Consider the following 21,418-nt stretch of genomic DNA (forward strand, 5'->3'; position numbering starts at 1 on the left):
TCCTTTGGCTGATTGGCAGGTTGAAGTGCCTTCTGGATATCTCTAGAGGAGTACCCATTCCTGCTGAACACTGATCGTAACTGTTCTATTTCTGTGGCCAAACTATCAGGATCTGACATAGTTGGTGCTCTGTGGACCAGTGATTTGAGCACTCCATTCTTGTGTGCCAGATGGTGGCAACTGCTGGCTTGTAGGTATAAGTCAGTGTGCGTAGGTTTGCGGTACACACTGTGTCCAAATGTGCCATCTGCCTTTCTCTTCACTATAACATCCAAGATCGGAAGTAGTCCATCCTTCTCCATTTCCATTGTGAACTGAATATTCGGATGGCAAGGGTTCATTGTTAATTTTAACGTCCATTTGTAGTATCAGTCATACCTTATGATACGAATTATGTAATTTTTTATGTTGCAGATCGATAGCAAAATCGATATTACATTTTAACGGGAAATACGAAAACTCAGTAGTGAGAAATGTTCAGACTTTTGCCATGAACTATCCGTCCTAACAACCGTCAACTTAACAATCAGTCACTAAATCAAACATTAAACGTATTCTCAAACAAGAATTCAAATTCAAGTTTTTTTGAGTAACATTCGTTCTATAAGGGTCGAGAAACTCTGTCCTCCTATATCATCGTTTGCACAAAGCCATGCGGGGCAGTTGTAACTCAGTCGCATTTCTGCCAACATCTGCGAAACATAACAAGGTATTCAGGATGCCAAAAAAAAAAAAAAAAAAAAAGGTTCAAGTGGCTCTGAGAACTATGGGACTTAACTTCTGAGGTCATCAGTCCCCTAGAACTTAGAACTACTTCAACATAACTAACCTAAGGACATCACAACCATCCATGCCCGAGGCAGGATTCGAACCTGCGACCGCAGCGGTCGCGCGGGTCCAGACTGTAGCGCCTAGAACCGCTCGGCCACTCCGGCCGGCATTCAGGATGCCAATTCTGATGTAAAGATGTGGTGATGTTGTGGACGAAGAGATTACGTAACATCTGCAAATAAACACCAAGATTAATAGAAAAAAGCAGACTTCAGGCTGACTTATTCAGTAACAATGGACATTTTAGAGCGGATTGTACTATAGCTCCACTGGACTCGACGCTCATGATAAGGTAGGTCTACTTCACTTATTATGTTGCGATGCTAAAACTTTTGGACATATAAATACGTATGGAACCAGTATGGTTTATTTACTGTGTCGTCGAGAAACATGAGCTTACAAAAGTAAAATAACGTCGAAAAGTGAAGGAACAGTGTAAAAGAAGAAGGAAAAGTAGAATAAGAAGAAGAGGAAGGACAGTCTTTCGGATTTGAGGATTTGCGCAGATTCCTGGGTGGGTTGATGTAACAGTGTTAGACTGAAGTTGGGATATAGACGTATGTATAAGCTTGTACGCTTGTTCTTTTAGTTAGTGGATGCGGAGGTTTTCACGTGTTCTCGCGTCTTTATTCTTGCCCACGACAATAATGTGAGTTAGACAGTACGCAGATGCTGGCGTGAGCTGTATAAGTAATTCGAGCAAAGTCAGCAACGCATTGCTTACGCTGTTCAGTCTGAATGCCAAGCGCAGGTAACAATCGAAGGCCAGTCAAATGTCAAATGTGTGTGAATTCCTAAGGGATCAAACTGCTGAGGTCATCACTCCCTAGACTTACACACTACGTAATCTGACTTATGCTAAGAGCAACACACACACACCATGCCCGAGGGAGGACTCGAACCTCCGGCTGGAGGGGTCGCGCGATGACAAGTCATTAGCCCTAATTATCACCTCGGAAAAATCTGGCTGCGACTACGACACATGGTGTGTCCTTCTCTGCATCTTCACCCTACAGTGAGGCTCTTTCCAACAATGAATGACTTGGTTGTAGAAATCCATGTTTTGCCTGTCCGGACAACGTCTCACCTCGAAGACCACGTCGCCGTCATTCTGGGAATGGCTGCCGTGCAAATGGTTCCCTCATCCGAAGAGAGTTCGTTAGCATGTATCTTAGTATATAAGCTGTTAGCATCATATCGTGGCAACCCCAAAAAGCTCTCGCCATCACCTTGTTTAGTGACAGTGGCTTTCCCAGCGCTGGTGAATCCACGTGTTTCCACAGCCTGCATTGCTCCTCGGTCTCGAACTCCTAGTGATGATTAGACAGCTAAAGAAGCCATCCGGATTGACCTCACACAGCTGTAATATTTATGGTAGTCGCGTGTCGCGGTTTTGCAGCTATCGTCCTTACTTCTCTATAATTATATCGTGTCCCTACATCAGTGTGACAGGACAATGTGTAAGATAGACACTGTTAACTTTTTTAAATGTTTCAGGTTCCAAGTGCGGTAGTTGTAGTTTCGTTTTGGTGTGACGATAAAAACTGTAGATAGTTAGTGAGAACTGTACATTTAATTGCCGGCCGGGGTGGCCGAGCGGTTTTAGGCGCTACAGTCTGGAACCGCGCGACCACTACGGTCGCAGGTTCGAATCCTGCCTCGGACATGGATGTGTGTGATGTTCTTAGGTTAGTTAGCTTTAAGTAGTTCTAAGTTCTAGGGGACTGATGACGTCAGAAGTTAAGTCCTATAGTGCTCAGAGCCATTTGAACAATTTTGTACATTTAATTTACACTGCTGGAAAAATTAGCACTACTGGAAAGACGACGTTGATTTTGTTCCGATGGCGGCCTACGGCACATGGGGGATAGTAGACAATAGTTTCAACATCGTCTAGCAACAGACATAGTAGTGGCATAGCTACTAAGTGTGGTGTCACCGCCAGACACCACACTTGCTAGGTGGTAGCCTTTAAATCGTCCGCGGTCCGCTAGTATACGTCGGACCCGCGTGTCGCCACTATCAGTGATTGCAGACCGAGCGCCGCCACACGGCAGGTCTAGAGAGACGTCCTAGCACTCGCCCCAGTTGTACAGCCGACTTTGCTAGCGATGGTTCACTGACAAATTACGCTCTCATTTGCCGAGATGACAGCTAGCAAAGCCTTCAGCTACGTCATTTGCTACGACCTCGCAAGGCGCCATTATCATTTGCTATTTATCTTGTGATGCATGTACCGTCAGACCGATGTTCACCAATTATGGATTAAAGTTAAGTATTCCAGAAGCTCCGTACTTTTTTTACGAGACTCAACTCCTTTAACTGTTCCAGACCGCACGCCAGTCTGCGTGAGCTTAAACGCGTGCCTTTCGGCTATCTCATAGTGGCTTGGCTGTCTTGCCAAGTCACAACACTAAGTGCCACCTGTGTCTAACCTTTGATAGGGAATGTTCACAGCCAGAAGGCTCTGTGTGATGCAGAGGTACGAAACACGCGGTAACCACAACACAGAGATGCACTCATGCTTCCTCCAGCCAACCGAGAGAGTCTAAAGAGCTCATATTGTGACCTACCGAGAGGCGGGATGGTCTTTGCCACACAAGTGCTGTGTCAGTTGTGCGACGATACTGGTATGTGTCACGTGAACATCGTCACAACTGTAGACAAGGTGCTGGACATCAGCGCAGCACAGACGCGCGCCAAGATCGTCGTATTGTAAGGGCAGCAGTGGCAGATCGTACAGCCACTGTAGTATCAGATAAGAGAGCTTGTGAGCGCAGACGTGTCAACACGAACTGCTGCGAACCGGTTATTAGTAGCGGGACTACGGAGACGCACAGCTATAGCGCGTCTTCCAATCACACCGCAGCATCGACGTGCACTGCTCGTCTGGTGCCGTCAGAGCATCGCTTGGAGAATGGAATGTCTCGACGTGGTCTTCAGCGATGAAAGCAGCTTCTGCCTGCACACAAGTGATGGTCGTTTGCACATACGAAGTAGACCTCTTGAGCGCAGTCTCGTTGAACGCATTCGTTCAAGACACACTAGCCTCACCTCAGCCTTATGGTCTGGGGTGTGTTAAGTTACAACTCTCATTCACGTTTGGTGTTCCTGGAGGGGACGGTAATAAGCGCTGGGTACTTGCAGGAGTTGTTAGATCCGTTCTTTTTGCCGTTCTTGCAACAGGAAAACCCATATTAATACGTGATGTAGCCTCCATAGATGGCTGTTCGACCTGTTCACGTAGTTCTGTAAGAAGTGTTGGTTGACGTGTCGCACGAGTCACTTCTCGTCCAATCATATCCAATATGTGCACGATTAGAGACAAGTCCGGAGACCGTGCTGGGCAGGGGAGTTGCTGGATTTCTTGCAGAGCACATTACAACTACCATGGCAACGGCCTTGACGCAGTGGTTACACCGTTTCCCGTGAGATCACCGAAGTTAAGAGCTGTCGGGCGTGGCCGTCACTTGGATGGGTGACCATCTAGGCGGCATGCGCTGTTGAGATAAAATAAAGCCCTTCCGGTTAGCCGAGCGGTCTAACGCACGGCTTTCCGGAGTGGGAAGGAGCGCCTGGTCCGCGGCACGAATCTGCCCGGCGGGCTTGTGTCGAGGTTCGGTGAGCCGGCCAGTCTGTGGATGGTTTTTAGACAGTTTTCCATCTGCGGTGGCAAATGCTGGCTGGTTCCCCTTATTCTGCCTCAGCTACACTATGTAGGCGATTGCTGCGCAAACTTCTCCACGTACGCATACACCACCATTACTCTACCACGCAAACATAGGGGTTACACTCGTCTGGTGTGCGAGGCGTTTCCGGGAAGGGGGGGGGGGGGGGGTCCACCGGGGGCCGAACCGCACAATAACCCTGGATTCAGTGTGGGGCGGCGGAGGGGTGAAGTGGGCTGCGGTAGTCGTCGTGGGGTTGTGGACCACCGCGGCTGTGGCGGGGACGGAGCCTCTCCGTCGTTTCGAGGTCCCCAGTTAACATACAATACAATACTACCATACTTCGAACTTAAAATATTTAAAAGTAAACAGTGTTTACCATATACATTGCTCTTTCACACTCATGAAGGGGCACGATACAATTATAGAAAAATAGGCACGATCCCTGCAAAATCTAGACATGTTGTTTCAAGAGGATAATGCTCGCCCACACACTGCCCATGAAACTCAACGTACTCTGCAAGACGTGCACCAGCTTCCCTGCCCAGCACGATCTCCGGACTTGATGGGACGAGAAGCAACTCGTGGGACTCGTCTACCAACTCCTCTTACGTGAACAGGTCGATCAGGGCTGACATAACGTATCCCAGGGCAGTATTCGCCGTCTGTGCGATCGACTGGATGCCAGAGTCAACGCCTGCACTGCCGCCAGTGGAGGTTACACCACGTACTAGTACCGGTGTTTCACTACGGGTCGATACCTGGTACCTCATAACCGCTTGTGCTATTGATCCGTAAATGTAAGCATTTCATTTACACCATATGCACCGCTGCAACAGTTAATCTTGAGTGAATTGAAAAGCTCTGATAGGGTGTACTATTTTTTCCGGCAATGTATTAAGTGCTATCTTTTGCTGAAGTGCCCCCACTTTTCACTTGCCAGAGGTGGCAGTGACCCGAGGTTTGACTTTCTAAAAATGGCAAGCCCATTAATATTACCGGTTCTGCCTTGGGTTGACTATTCTTTTAATGGGTGCGAGCGGTCGCAGAACACACAGAGCGCAGACTTTTGTCGTGTTCAAAAACTGAATGTTGGAAGCTGATCCACGACAGATTTTCACATTTTCCACTACTGCCTCGATTGTGACACGCCGATTGTCTAGCTCCAGAGCTGTACATTTTTGGAAAACAACCTACGACCAGCTTAGAGGCAGAAGTGATGGCACTTTCTGCAGGACCTGACCACCATTTTGCAGGGCAATGCTCAAGTACGTCCAGTGCAAGCTGTTACTGATTTGTTTGACTGATGTGGCTGCTAAGTACTATACCTACTATTGCACTCACCTGACTTAAGTCCTCGTGAGTTCAACTCGATTTCTAAACTGAAGGAAACACTTCACGGCATTCGCTTCAGAACTGCTACAAATTCGTCGGGCAATAGACCGCGCCGCTCGAACTGTCATCCCAACTGGCACTGCTGAAAGTATCCTACGACATCCACATCGCTGGCAACGGGTTTTACACAATGCTGGTGAGTACGTTGAAGGTCAGTAAAACTTTGAAACACGTATCTATTTTGTACGAGCTGTAAATAAATAGTTGCCACTATTAAAGTTCCAACCCTCGTATCAATATTATTTGTTGAATAAAAAAATTTAAAAAACACACATTTACCTTTTTCATAAATAATTGTATATTTTGTAAAAGCTAAATATACCCATATTTGAAAGCTATTGAATTTATTATCTTAACTATAAAATACCTCTTGTTTATACTTGTTTCTAAGAGTTTTGCAGTGATGACAAACATAAGGCATGGGAGGACAACAGGCTCCACAGTTTCAGAGATGTAACGCTAGCTGGTTAGAATACCGGGAATACGTACTTGGATGGTTCGGGACTGGATTCTAGTACCACTCCAAACCGCAATATCGGGTGCAGTACAAGTATGGCGATGTTATAAGGGAACAGTTCAACAGTCTCTCACCACGGTGTCTGCAGATTCTAATCTACATCTACATGGATACTCCGAAAATCACACTTAAGTGCCTGGCAGAGGGTTCATCAAACCACCTTCACAATAATTCTATGTTATTCCAATCTCGAACAGCACGCGGAAAAAAACGAACACCTATATCTTTCTGTGCGAGCTCTGATTTCCCTTATTTTATTACGACAATCGTTTTTTCCATTATAGGTCGGCGTCAACAAAATATTTTCGCATTCGGAGGAGAAAGCTGGTGATTGAAATTTCGTGAGAAGATTCCGCTGCAACGAAAAACGCCTTTGTTTTAATGATGTCCACCCCAAAGTCTGTATCATTTCAATGACACTCTCGCCCCTATTTCGGCGTAATACAAAATGCGCTGCGCTTCTTTGAACTTTTTCTATGTAAGCCGTCAGCCTATCTGGTAAGGATCCCAGACCGCGCAGTAATACTCCAAAAGAGGACGGACAAGCGTAATGTGGGCAGTCTCTTTAGTAGATCTGTTAAAATTTCTAAGTGTTCTGGCAATAAAACGCAGTCTTTGGCTTACCTTCCCCACAACATTTTCTATGTGTTCTTTCCAATTTAATTTGGCTGTGATTGTAATTCCTAGGTATTTAGTTGAATTTTCGGGTTTTAGATTTGATTGATTTATCGTGTAACCGAAGTTTAACGGATTCCTTTTTGCGCTCATGTGAATGATCTCACACGTCTTATTATTGAGGGGTCAATTGCCAATTCTTACACCATGCAGATATCTTTTTAAATCGTTGTGCAGTTTGATTTGATCTTCTGATGAATTTACTAGACGATAAACGACAGCATCATCTGCAAACAACCTAAGTCGGCTGCTCAAATTGTCTCCTAAATCGTTTATATAGATAAGGAATAGCAGTGGGCTTATAACACTACATCGTGGAACGCTAGATGGTTCAAATGGTTCAAATGGCTCTGAGCACTATGGGACTTAGCTTCTGATGTCATCAGTCCCCAGAACTTAGAACTACTTAAACCTAACTAACCTAAGGACATCACACACAACCATGCTCGAGGCAGGATTCGAACCTGCGAACGTAGCGGTCGCGCGATTCCAGACTGTAGCGCCTAGAAGGAACGCCAGAAATCACTTCTGCTTTTCTCGATGACTTTCCGTCAGTTACTACGAGCTAAGGCCTCTCTGACAGGAAATCACGAATCCAGTCACATAACTGAGACGATATGCCATAAGAACGCGATTTCTACAAGCCGCTTCTGAGGTACACTGTCAAAAGCCTTTTGGAAATCCAGAAATACGGAATCAATGTGAAACTCCTCGTCAATAGCTGGCTCAAATGGCTCTGAGCACTATGGGACTTAGCATCTATGGTCATCAGTCCCCTAGAACTTAGAACTACTTAAACCTAACTAACCTAAGTACAACATACACATCCATGCCCGAGGCAGGATTCGAACCTGTGACCGTAGCGGTCGCGCGGTTCCAGACTGTAGCGCCAGAACCGCTCGGCCACCAGCGGCCGGCGAAATAATACATTATGAGCGTTTGTTTTTGTTTAGGTTTCCCCCTTAAAAATGATTTTCTAAATCGGAAATGGATAGTTGCTACTCGGAGAGAGAACTTCCAACAGACAGCAAATCATCTGCTGTGCTCTCTTCGTTTTGAAAAGAATTGTTACATGGAAAATTATGTAAATAGACGTCAACTGAAGGACGATGCTGTACCGACAGTATTTGGATTCACAACTTATTTGAAAAAGGTATAGTGTCCTGGAAATCGTGCAATATAGGCCTAGGTTAAATAGTGTGGAAATACTGTCAGTGTATATAATTTTGAACGTTCCTTTTCCAGGTTACTAAGGCAATCAAATATATATTAAGTATGAATCAGAGGTAGGTCGAATAATTGCGTTTAGATACTTAACATGTGTTGTCAGTTGGTGATTATACTTCGTAAATGGTCAAATATTTGATTAAATGTTGCAAACTCAACCACTTTCAGAGGTGCTATCAGTGTTACAAACTAATGTGCGAATGAAATTCCTACGGTATTTAAAGTGATATGGGTTATTACAATTAATCATACCAAAATTCGAGTGTAGACAATACTGTGCTAAACAAAAGTAAGCGTGCAAAATGTACACAGGAGTCGGCAAAAAGCAAACAGGACCTGACAGGAAAATTACGTGAATTAAATAATAATCGTACTATCTGCTACTTTAAAAGTTTCATGTAATTATCTAATGCAAATAACTCGATCTAAACTCGCTCCACCTTGTCAGGAAAGAGCCTTACATTCTTCAATTTTGCGTCTCTATGCAGACGTATTTCGGAAAATAGGAAACTTCATTCATTTAAGTATACTTTTAAAATAGACTCGAATACTCAGTACTTTTTTAAACAAACATGTGTTTAATTTGTGCTTCAATTTGCTCTTGTTGCGTCTCATATACGTCAAATCACAACCCCAGTACTAGGATTCATCCCTGCAAATGGCAGCGATCAGCTGCTTCAATTGGGGGACAGTTGCCTCGCTTCCCCGCTGCGGCGTGGTAGGGGCTTGGATCTATCTGCTGCTAATGACGTCGAATGGTACGCGCGGACACTGCTTGTTGCGCAACAGACCGAGTTTGTTGTGATACGGTTCGTGATGTGGCAGAGCGGTCCACGCGCGCAATATGTCTGTCATCACACGTAGTGGTGCAACGAGCTGGTGCAATCGGTCCTGTCGGTTCTCCTGCATCAAGCGATTACAGACCCACATCACAGCTGCTTGATTCCATCCGACAAATCACCGATTTTTACGAAGGATAATCCGCAATCCTTAGAGGAAACTATTCATCCTCGTTCGAACTCCGAAACGCGCTCGAAAGAAGCTCGCTATCTTTTACAAGGTATACTGAAGCTGCTTACGCAAAACAACCGCACGGAAAGGTCAGTTACAGTACGTCCACACGGCCGTCGCTTCTCTCTTTATATAGCTCTTGCAGGTGGCTCTACGGGCCCCCAGATGTGCGCTGCGCTGGAACGCTAATAATGTGTATCTCTCGTCGCCGCGAACGCATGCTGCACATTTCACCTAATATGGATGCTTTCTTCAGAGTGTTGAATTGTGGGTGGGCAGCAGTGTACTTCACATATAGTCTTTGTTTTGTTTTTATGAGAGACTCTGCATAAAAATCTCCTCTTCCGCGTAAAAAAACTGTTATGCCGTGAGGTGTTATGTTTGTGGACAATCTTGTGATGAGTGAACATAAGAATAAAAAATCATGAGAAGAAATGTAATGGTTTCCAGTGTAAACACATCTTATTTTTGTTGCTTCTGTACAAATAATATCTGTGTAAGTCGCACATCATGTTTATCTGTTTTTGAACATTCAGTTGTCACCTGATGATGGCCTGAAAAGCCGGTTCGTAACCTAATGAATTTAATCTTACAGAGCATTAGGAATTATTTTTCTTTTTTAATAACTCTAAATGTCTTTCACTTTATAAAGATTTTTGTTTGGCGGGAAATATAGCGGTTTGAAAAGGTTTCTTAATACGGTGGGGCAATGGGAGCATACGAATTTCTGAAAAATCTACTGTTTTCTTCATGATTAGGTATACTGTTAAGGTCACAATCTAAATCACAGTCCCCGACTACATCAGTATTCAGTTATTTTATTAAGAATGCATTCGATAGAGATGTTTCCTCCAAATACTTTAAACACAGCTGACCTGTTCTCCGAGAGGTATAGTCTCAACTACGTGGCTAGCCTTCACCTCGAGTTACATCATGTAACGCTGTCTCGCCTCTTGAGAAAGGACGCAGATGTACGTGGGATCCAAATGCTGTGTGCTCCTAATGTACGTACGTCAAGGACAGACAGCAGAGTCGGCACTTTGGAGTTAGTTTCTCCTTGCAAATGCCGACAACAACAACAATAACACACACACATACACACACACACACACACACACACACACATACACACACAAAGAGAGAGAGAGAGAGAGAGAGAGAGAGAGAGAGAGAGAGATTCACGATATAATCGTGTTACGAAAATTATTGTAACCAAATACAAGTGCAGCCAAGAGTAAGAAAATCAGTTTTATAATGTTGTCATATTTGTAACTGTTTTGATGCCACCATGGAATTTGACAGCACCAATAAAAGGAAGTGGAAAATTCCTGTAAATAAGCCACAAGTGGGTCCTCATACTTAGCGTCAATAAGCTAATGAGTACAAGTTTTACAGACTATTGACACCTATAACATTTAAACTCTGTTCCTACCTTTTTGAGTTTGTGAGAAATACAATTTTGAAATGTTCTCTCTTTTTTCTTAGTAACCTTGAATTCTCAAGTTTTGTGCCGAAATCTGTATTTATCTTCACGCATAGTCTGCTAAGCGCGCTATTGTGAAGCGAAGACATCTTTCCATATAAGTGATAGAGCGAGGCGGCCAACGTCTTGGTAACACTGGACACTCGTCTAGGAGCAACGGGATTCAATTCTACCTCCGATCCATCACGTTTAATTTTTCCGTAATTACCATACGCAGACGACTGTTGCTAATTCGAATTTCAACAAACCGAATGTCTTCATAAATCGAATTAGTTGCTTGGTCCCTTGAAAAAAGCATCCTTATACCGTACAAATCCGATGTTTTTTGATGCACTTGATAAAGCGAAGCGATTTTCTGTGATAGACATCCCGCAAACTCTACTTTTTTTGTTGTTGGTTGCGTCATTCAGTTCTTCGCGACAGTTCTTTGTTTAAACAACACTGATAACGCGTTTCACTATATAAATCAGCGGTAAAAAGGACTTCAAAGAAGTGTAAGTGTTAAAATCTCACAGAAGAGAAGCAATTTATTGAGGCCTTCGAATGTGGAGTGGGAAAAAAAAAGCATAGCGAAAACTTTCGAGATTCTGTCACTCACGCTGTCGACCATCTGGAGCAGAAATATCAGATTGCTGAAAACGTGTCATAGAGGTAGGACATGGAATTGTATAGGTGAGTTCCCGCATCTTGAACAATATTTGTCGGAATGTCTTACGCACTGTGGTTCAGGGGTTCAGAAACTTTTCCTCTGACGGAACACTTTGAGAGTCCTGGTAGTCTGATGGAAAACATTGTTTAGTCCGAAGATTAATAAAATGTTTAAAAAGTGAGAAAAACTTGTTTTAATCAGTGATTACTTCACTATTACTCCGCCCGATCAGGCCTCGAAAGGCCTACCGGCACTGACCGACCACCGTGTCATCCTCAACCTATACATGATGCGGATATGAAGGAGCATGTTGTCAATTTATAAAACTGGAGTGGCACTCCTCAATCCAGTAGCTCCTTAATTTTCCTCACAAGAGCTGAGTGCATCCTGCTTGCCAACAGCAGTCGGCAGACTGGAGAAGCCATTCAAGCGCTAGCCAAGCCCGACAGCGCTTAACTCCGGTGACGACGGGAACCGGTGTTACCATTGCGGCAAGGCTGTTGACCACCTCTATGTTAAATCTTAATAAAGTTAGAAAAATATGGGATCGTCGAAATGCCGGGAAAAAGTCATATTATTAGTAGTTTTTCGCGTAGCACCAGTGCCCACCGATAGCTAATTGTTGCACCATAAGCACCTGCAGGGGGCAGTGGGGTGGGGAAGAGGCTGGAGTAAAGGTTTTATTCATTACAAAAATCTCATACACTTCTAGAAGTGAGTGGATAACCATCAGTTCCCTAGGACATCAGTTTTTGTCACCCATAAAAATTAGTTCTTGTGGTATGACATGTCTTGAAACTGACCAACTTATTTATTTCAAAAACAGAAATTTTAAAGTCTTGCTCAGCCCCCCTCCACCCACCGCATCCATATCTCTTCAAACCTGGATAAATTTCCACGAATGCCCTCAGGAGGCACACAGTTTTTTTTAAAAAAAAATCGTTTTTTAAGAAGTTTTGTGGTAGTAGCTCGATCGTTCATAATGCTGTTTGTCTGGCATGGAAAAATGAACTAGAAAGCATGCAGGCAAATTGCAATCCTGGCGACGTATGGAATACTGACTAAACTGAATTTTTTCGGGTGTCTTCCCGTATGAACATTGACTTTCGAAGACGATTTGTGTCATGGGGCGAAGCATAGCAGTACTGCTACAGCATGCAATGAACATGGATGAGTCCCAGGAACTATAACCTCATTTGGTGGCGATAGCTCCTAACGCTAGAGTTTTCAATAGTATCAGGTCGTTTTCTGCGTGTTACCTGTCTAACAAAAACAGAAACAGAATCGTTCAATGAGTGGATGTTGATCCTGGTCAACAAAATGAAAAAAAGAGAAAAAATCCAGAAGCAAAAAATTTCGCTTTTTCTGATTAATTGCGCAGTTCAGAATATTCTGCCATCTCTGTATGGTGTAAAACTTCACCGATTTACTGCAAACACTACTTCGAAATTAGAAGCGCTTGACCAGGGAATAATTTAGCATTTTAAAAAGTTGTATCACAAAGAATGTGAGAAGATAGTGTTGTATAGCACGGTACACGGTTGCCAAAAGCCCAATATTACTATTTTGGCAGTGATGGTAATGGCTGATAAATCACGGAAGAAATGTTACTCCGAACACGATTTCTGACTGTTTCAAGAAATACGGATTCATGAAGGAGTCATAGCGTCAACTGCAACACCGGAAGAGCGAAGAAATGGAGTCCGGTTCCGAGATACCTGTAAACTTATGACTGACGTAGCAGGAGGTGTGGCATTGGTACATTTTGACGACCATTTGGAAGTCTGCAATATTTTTACTGAAAATGAAATTTTGGTTGTTTTGGGTGACGAGAACGAAAACGATGACGAAGAAGAAGAATGAGCAGAGCCTAGTCCAGCTGTAACGCGGAAAGTGGAAAAATCGGCATTGGAAAGGTTTCACATTTACATGCTTAAAACGGAAGAAGACGATGCTATATTTTCAGTGTTTGGTGACAAGGTACTTGACAAAGTACGCTGGAGTTCACTGAATCAGAAACAGATCACTTAGCTCTTTACAGAGTAATACTGAAATTTTGTATGTATTTTTGGAAATTTATGCAGCTTGACGTATGGAATGTTAAAATAAGTAAAAAATAATAAAACAGATAAAAATCAACTTTCTTTTAACTTCTTTGTGATATTTCTTGTTCCAAGGAATTCTCTCTTCACTGAAAAGAAGCTATCTACGAGTTATAACGACACAAAATCCAGGATGGAATGTAAAAATATTATGAAAAGGAAAATTGCTACTCACCATATAGCGGACATGCTGAGTCGCAGATAGGCACAACAAAAAGACTGTCACAAATAAAGCTTTCGGCCAGTAAGGCCTTCGTCAAAAACAGACGACAGAGAGACACAGACACACAAACATACATACACACACACACACACACACACACACACACACACACACACACACGCAACTCATACAGGACAGGCAGTGTGGATTCAGCTGGCTCAGACTTCATTCATGTGTGTGTGAGTTGCGCATGTGTGTGTGTGTCGTCTGTTTTTGACGAAGGCCTTACTGGCCGAAAGCTTTATTTGTGACAGTCTTTTTGTTGTGCCTATCTGCGACTCAGCATCTCCTCTATATGGTGAGTAGCAACTTTCCTTTTCATTATATAGTTATAACGATAACAATTTGTAAAAAATCACAGCGGTGTGGAGGAAGCCCAGACGAGCAGTTTAATACAGAACACTTGTGATCTATCAAGCCGGGAAACAATTCCTATAGACGTACAAAGGTCAACTAAGCTGTAGTACATGCACTGCGCGCGGCGTGACGTTTTCTATGTTCTCTCTTGCCATCGCCTGCCGTTCGAAGCTAATTTACTTTTCCCGTTAAAATCAGCCGTGATTATGTTATCCCACTTACAATATGTAAAGTTGACGGTTGTGTAAATTTTACCTCAAGATTTTAACAGCATAAAATTAACAATTAAATCGTTTTGTTTCTTTTGTCCTTGTTACTACGAGACTATTGTGCTTGTGAGGGTTAAGCTTAAGCCGAATTATAAACGTAATTACTTTTTGCATAACGTTTGCGAGAACGTTTTTTCTTTCATTGTTCTCATGAAAAATTTAAAATTACTAACACTATCGAAATAAAAAATTTCAAAGATCCGACCGACTAAGCGGTGGCGTAAAATCTTGTGCGGCACACATCCATTGCAGCTTAGGTGTTTTTTGTGGGTCAATTTGAGGTTGTTTACCAGGTTGACAGACCGCGAATATCCTAGATATCGAACTGTTCATTGTGGTACGTACAAACAGTTAAGGTTTACTCGCTGCCTATGCACTTGACAATCGCTTCATTGGTATACGTATGGGACTATCACTCGCTTCACGTTTCCGTTCCGCACACGCGGACCCAAGTAAAGTCTCTGTCACAGCAACAACCATACGAGTGAATAATCGTCTTGACTGCAAGCGGGTGATATACTTGTTAGTGTTAAACCTGATTATGGCTCCATATAGGTCAGAAGAGCGTTCGTGGCTGAAGGGCAATATGTGTAGAAATCCGAGGATATTCCAAAGTTTTACCATTTCAGGAACTGGCAATGTAAGGCGAAGACTGATGTCGGCTGAGTAGTGCGATAGAGCTGCAGTAGATCAGTTTGTCTGTTTGGGACTTCTTCACAGTACTGCGACAGAAACTGGACAGCGTGTTGTCTATCGCGATTTGCCTTATGATAGGACGGCTGCACCGATAACAACCACATTTGATCAAGAGAGTGACGACTGGTGCCACGGAATATCATTCCTAAGAACGGTGAGTATACACACCTATCAGTAGTAAAAAAAAAAGCACTCCGTCTTCAGGCCACGAGTGGCCTACCGGGACCATCCGACCGCCGTGTCATCCTCAATGGAGGATGCGGATAGGAGGGGCGTGGGGTTAGCACACCGCTCGCCCGGCCGTTATAATGGTAGTCTTGACCGAAGCCGCTACTATTCGGTCGAGTAGCTCCTCAATTGGCATCACGAGGCTGAGTGCACCCCGAAATATGGCAACAGCGCATGGCGGCTGGATAGTCACCCATCCAAATGCCGGCCACGCCCAACAGCGCTTAACTTCGGTGATCTCACGGGAACCGGTGTATCCACTGCGGCAAGGCCGTTGCCTTATCAGTAGTAAAGCCGCTTTATAAAAAGGGGGAAAGGGATAATGTAGACAATTTTAGACCTATTTCTATGCCATCAGGCTGCTTTTTCGATGTAACTGTGCTGATCACAAAATATTGCTCGTGAAATTACATCATTATGGAATACGGGGAGTGGTTCACAATTGCTTCATCTCTTACTTTAATAACAAAAGGTCACTCTCATCAGTATTGATGATGGCTATGACGTGAGGTCCGAGTGGGACACGGTTAAATGGGGAGTGCCCAGGGACCAGTACTGGGGCCACTCCTGTTCCTTATTTATATAAATGATGTGCCCTCTAGTATTACAAAAAATGGTTCAAATGTCTATGAGCACTATGGGACTAAACATCTGAGGTCATCAGTCTCCTAGAACTTAGAACTACTTAAACCTAACTAACCTAAGGACATCACACACATCCATGCCCGGGGCAGTTTTCGAACCTGAGATCGTAGCGGTCGCGCGGTTCCAGACTGAAGCGCCTAGAACCGCTCGGCCACACCGGCCGGCTCTAGTATTACATGTGGTTCTAAAATATATCTGTTTGCTGATGACAGTAGCTTGGTAGTAAAGGATGGTGTGTGCAAAATTGGCACTGTTTCAAGTAGCGCACTTCAAGACGTAAGTTCATGGTTTGTAGAACCTAAACCAACGCTAAATCACAGTAAAACTCAACAGACAACTCAACAAAACCTGACGTGTAATATCACAGAATGGGCATACGGTTAGTGAAACTGAATAGTTCAAGTTTCTAGGCGAACAGATGGATAGTTAACTGTCGTGGGAAGCCCATGTTCAAGATCTTGTCAAAGATTTAATGCTGCCATTTTTACTATTAGAACCATATCCGAAGTAATTGATAATTCGACACGAAAAGTAGTCTACTTATCTTACTTTCATTAGCTTATGACGTATGGTATTACATTTTGAGGTAACTATTCCTATTCTCAAAGGATACTTGTGGCTCAGAAATGGGCGGTACGGGCAGTAAGTGGTGTTAAGTTCGCGAACTTCTTGCCGACCCTTGTTCATTAGTATTCTAACATTAGCCTCTCAGTATAAAAGAACTAGCAGTCAATCTGAACACACTTTATTATAATTAAAGAAAAAGCGCCTTCTTGTCATACATTAAGTTTTAAACTCAAGAAAACCCACAACTCTCGTGGTGACAAGCCGAATAAGGAAACAAGACAATGGAAGAAAAGTACTGAACAAAATCTACTCTGCACAACACAAAATACAACCTGCTACTACAATGATACAGCGAGTGAATACAATACTAGGGGCTGGCATAAGTACTGGCCGGAGCTGTTTCTAGCGGTTGGTAAACACTGTCGGTCTGACGGTCTAGGCGTTCTTATAAAGCCAGGTCGGCAGAGTGCTACATGAGTCACATGAGTTCTGTCACATGTCTGGCGAAGCAGTTCCGTGTTTATTTTGAAAGTCTGTTATTGTTTCTGTCCGCTGGCGATGTTTCTCTCCGCGCTCCTGATAAGGGGTCGGCAACCCATCTTGCGTGTCAGTTGTGCGGGCCCTCTAATAATACGGGGCCGCTACGACACATCTATTCTTTACCGTCGTTTCTTGTTAACAATATCAGCTTATTTACAAGAATTAGCAGCTTTTACTCAATTAATAATAGGCAGAAATCGAATCTGCATTTGAATCGCACTTCCTTGAGTCTTGTGCAGAAAGGCGTGCAGTATATTGCTACATCCATTTTCAACAAGGTACTACAAGAATTCAAAAATCTTAGCAATAATCCACTCGCTTTCATACCTAAACTGAAAAGTTTTCTCATGAGTCTCTCCTTCTATTCTGTAGAGGAGTTCCTCGAAAAATTAAGTGATTCCTGCGTTATAATGTTGATCGCATTTACATAAGCTTATGGTTCGTCGTTTTTTGGATTAATAAACACTTTATTTTATCTGTTATTATTTTTCTGTTGTAATTCAATTTACTGGCACGTTCTATGACCTCGGAGATTCGTTCCTCAATTTGCTGCTACGGAACTAGACGCCTAAAATAAAATAAAATCATTTGTAACAAGTGACCCAGATAAATGCTCGAGCCCTGTCACTTACGTTCTGCATGAATGCCATACCAATTAAACCATACGACGTTAGGCATAACGTTTTAATTACCTCCTTGACAAATTAAAATTACATAATAAGTTTTTTGCTTGTTTGTGGGTTATATCTGCAATCCTGGTAGACAGTGAAATCCTCGTGTTACAGAGCAGACAAAACTAAATTAGTTTATAGAAATATACGACACCATGCACTGTCGTATGGGACAGTAGTTAGATTCTGCACACGCTTCCGCTGTGCCCAAACAAGTGAACGACGACGAACGAAGGGGTAGACAATCTTATCTTGGAGAATCGAGAATCGCAAGAAAAATTAAGGTGCCGGTGCTCGCACGACGATCTATCACAATCGAGGCGACAGTGGAAAAAGTGGAATCAGTCATGGATCGGTATTCAACATCTTGCTCGAAATTTTGGACGTAGCAAAAGTCGCCGCTCGAAGTGTTCTGCGACCACTCACATCCATTCAAAAAGCCCGGTGAACCTATCAGGCAGCAGCGGAATTGCTGCTGCTGTGTGAGGCCCATCCAAATGAGTTATTTAACGGTCTAATCACCAGAGACGAATATTGGAGGGCCTTTTTCCAGAAGTCTCCTGGCGAAGTTACGAGAGGTGTCAAGTCGAAGTGTCACAGGGAGCTGTCTACGAGAGCGTTCTTGCTCCATGGAAACTCCCCATCTCTTTCCACACCAGAGACAGTCAAGCACACTGCTTATCTGAGCTATACGTTTCTGATACGATAACTGCGTATCATCAAGATGTATGGGAAGAACTGTTTCACAAAAGTGGTCGCTGTTTAACTTCCCATGTGTTATCGGCCTCACCAGTGACTTCTTATGTTTTATATTAAAATCCAGTTCTTGTGCCTACTGTGGTACCAAAAAAAGCTCGTTAGTCTTACCTAGTATGGGAGAAGTGATATTCTTAAATATGGCGCTTACATACAGTTAGATATCATAAGAAGTTAGGTGTCCATATTACTGAGAGTTGAAACTGGAAAAAAAAACATGTTTTGCAACTCCTAAAACAATTTAGCTCAGGCACATTTGCACTTCGAATCATTGTAAATCTAAGTGAGAAACAAATCAGGAAGTCGACATACACAGTGTGTCCCAGTTCCGTTAGGACTGTGGATATGAAAAATAAAAGCCAAGGATTATGTTAACAGAAACACTATTTATTCAAAATAGTCTACACAGCTAACATCGTTTTAAATGCGTTTTTCTTGGAAATGTTTTTAGTACTACATTACAATTTTCATGGACGTCCCCAACTGCTTCGAATTGTGTTCCATCATTGACAGCTTCAATCTGGGAACAAGAAGTTGGCCGGTAATCCAGGACTGTTATCCGTTCGCTGGTCAAAAAATCGCACACATCTTCACTTTGTGGACTGGGACTTCATCCTGGAGGACCGACCAAGAACCTGCCTCTCGGTATTTTGGTCGAATTTGATGAATTCTCGTCCACAAACGATTGAGGGTTCAAAAAACTTGATGTTCCCTCGCTGCTCCGCCGCCATTTTCCGACAGGTGTCAGACACATACTGTTACATTCGTGGTCAGGATGCCTGCTGCAGTGAAGCTATCATTTTCATCTTCTACACAGCTATTGTTGAAAGCTCGAGGATTATAAAGCCACAACTCACCATGAGATGACATTCCAGTTTGGAATTTCACATAAGCTGTCCTAACAGAACCGGGCCACGTATATTTTCATTCAAGAATGTCACATATACTATGTGATCAAAAGTCTCCGGATACCTGGCTGAAAATGACTTACAAGTTCGTGGTGCCCTCCATCGATGCAAATGGTTCAAATGGCTCTGAGCACTATGGGACTGAGCAGCTGTGGTTATCAGTCCTCTAGAACTTAGAACTACTTAAACCTAACTATCCTAAGGACATCACACAAAATCAAATGGTTCAAATGGCTCTGAGCACTATGGGACTCAACTGCTGAGGTCATTAGTCCCCTAGAACTTAGAACTAGTTAAACCTAACTAACCTAAAGACATCACAAACATCCATGCCCGAGGCAGGATTCGAACCTGCGACCGTAGCGGTCTTGCGGTTCCAGATTGCAGCGCCTAGAACCGCGAGACCACCGCGGTCGGCGTGCCCTCCATCGGTAATACTGGAATTCAATATGGCGTTGGCCCACTATTAGCCTTGATGACAGCTTGCACTCTCCCAGGCATACGTTCAGTCAGGTGCTGGAAGGTTTCTTGTGTAATCGCACCCAATTCTTCACGGATTGCTGCACTGACGACAGGTATCGGTATCGGTCGGTGAGGCCTGGCACGAAGTCGGCGTTCCAAAACATACCAACGATTTTCTATAGGATTCAGGCCAAGACTCTGTGCAGGCCAGTCCATTACAGGGATATTATTGTCGCGTAACCAATCCGCCACAGGCCATGCATTATGGACAGGTGCTCGATATTGTTGAAAGATGCAACCGCCATCCCCGAATTGCTCTTCTTCAGTGGGAAGCAAGAAGGTGCTTAAAACATCAGTGCAGGCCTGTTCTGTGATAGTGCCACGCAAAACAACGAGGGGGGCAAGCCCCCTCCAAGAACACGGCCACACCGTAACACCAAGGCTTCCGAATTTTACTGCAGGCACTACACACGCTGGCAGATGACGTTCACCGGCCATGTGCCGTACCCACACCCTGCCATCGGATCGCCACATTGTGTACCGTGATTCGTCACTCCACACAACGTTTTTCCACTGTTAAATCGTCCAATGTTTACGCTCCTTACATCCAAGCGAGGCGTCGTTTGGCATTTGCCGCCGTGATGTGTCGCTTATAAGCAGCCGCTCGACCATGAAATCCAAGTTTTTTCGTCTCCCACCTAATTATTATAGTACTTGTAGTGGATCCTGGTGCAGTTTGGAATTAATGTGTGATGGTCTGGACAGAAGACTGCCTATTACACATTACGACACTCTTCAACTGTCGGATGTCTCTGTCAGTCAACAGACGAGGACGGCCTGTACGCTTTTGTGCTAGGCGTGTCCCTTCACGTTTCCACTTCACTATCACGTCGGAAACAGTGGACCTAGGGATGTTTAGGAGTGTGGAAATCTCGGTTACCGACGTATGACACAAGTGACACCCAATCACCTGACCACGTTCGAAGTTCGTTGAGTTCCGCGCAGCGCCTCATTCTGCATTCTCACGATGTCTAATGACTACTGAAGTCGCTGATATGGAGTACCAGGCAGTAGGTGGCAGCAAAATGGGACTAATATGAAAAACATCTGTTTTGTGGGTGTCCGGATACTTTTGATCACATAGTGTTTGTGCCTGCGAGAATAAAATACAGACTTGGAACTGATTTATAATCTTTCTAAAAAATGTCCAAACTGATTAAATTCTGAACTTTACTGTTAATCTCTTCAATTAAACAAAGTGGTCCCTGTGCGTTAATCTACATATACATCTACATTTATACTCCGCAAGCCACCCAACGGTGTGCGGCGGAGGGCACTTTACGTGCCACTGTCATTACCTCCCTTTTCTGTTCCAGTCGCGTATGGTTCGTGGGAAGAACGACTGTCTGAAAGCCTCCATGCGCGCTCGGATCTCTAATTTTACATTCGTGATCTCCTCGGGAGGTATAAGTAGGGGTAAGCAATATATTCGATACGTCATCCAGAAACGCACCCTCTCGAAACCTGGCGAGCAAGCT

At 43.7% G+C, this 21,418-nt stretch overlaps 1 pseudogene; it reads right to left on the minus strand.

The window, feature by feature from the left end:
* Window positions 1–15,493: 15,493 nt before the first annotated feature.
* Window positions 15,494–15,610, minus strand: LOC126417878 (5S ribosomal RNA; annotated as a pseudogene).
* Between the last annotated feature and the right edge of the window lie 5,808 nt (window positions 15,611–21,418).

Source organism: Schistocerca serialis, chromosome 8, assembly GCF_023864345.2.
Source record: "Schistocerca serialis cubense isolate TAMUIC-IGC-003099 chromosome 8, iqSchSeri2.2, whole genome shotgun sequence".
NCBI lineage: Eukaryota > Metazoa > Arthropoda > Insecta > Orthoptera > Acrididae > Schistocerca > Schistocerca serialis.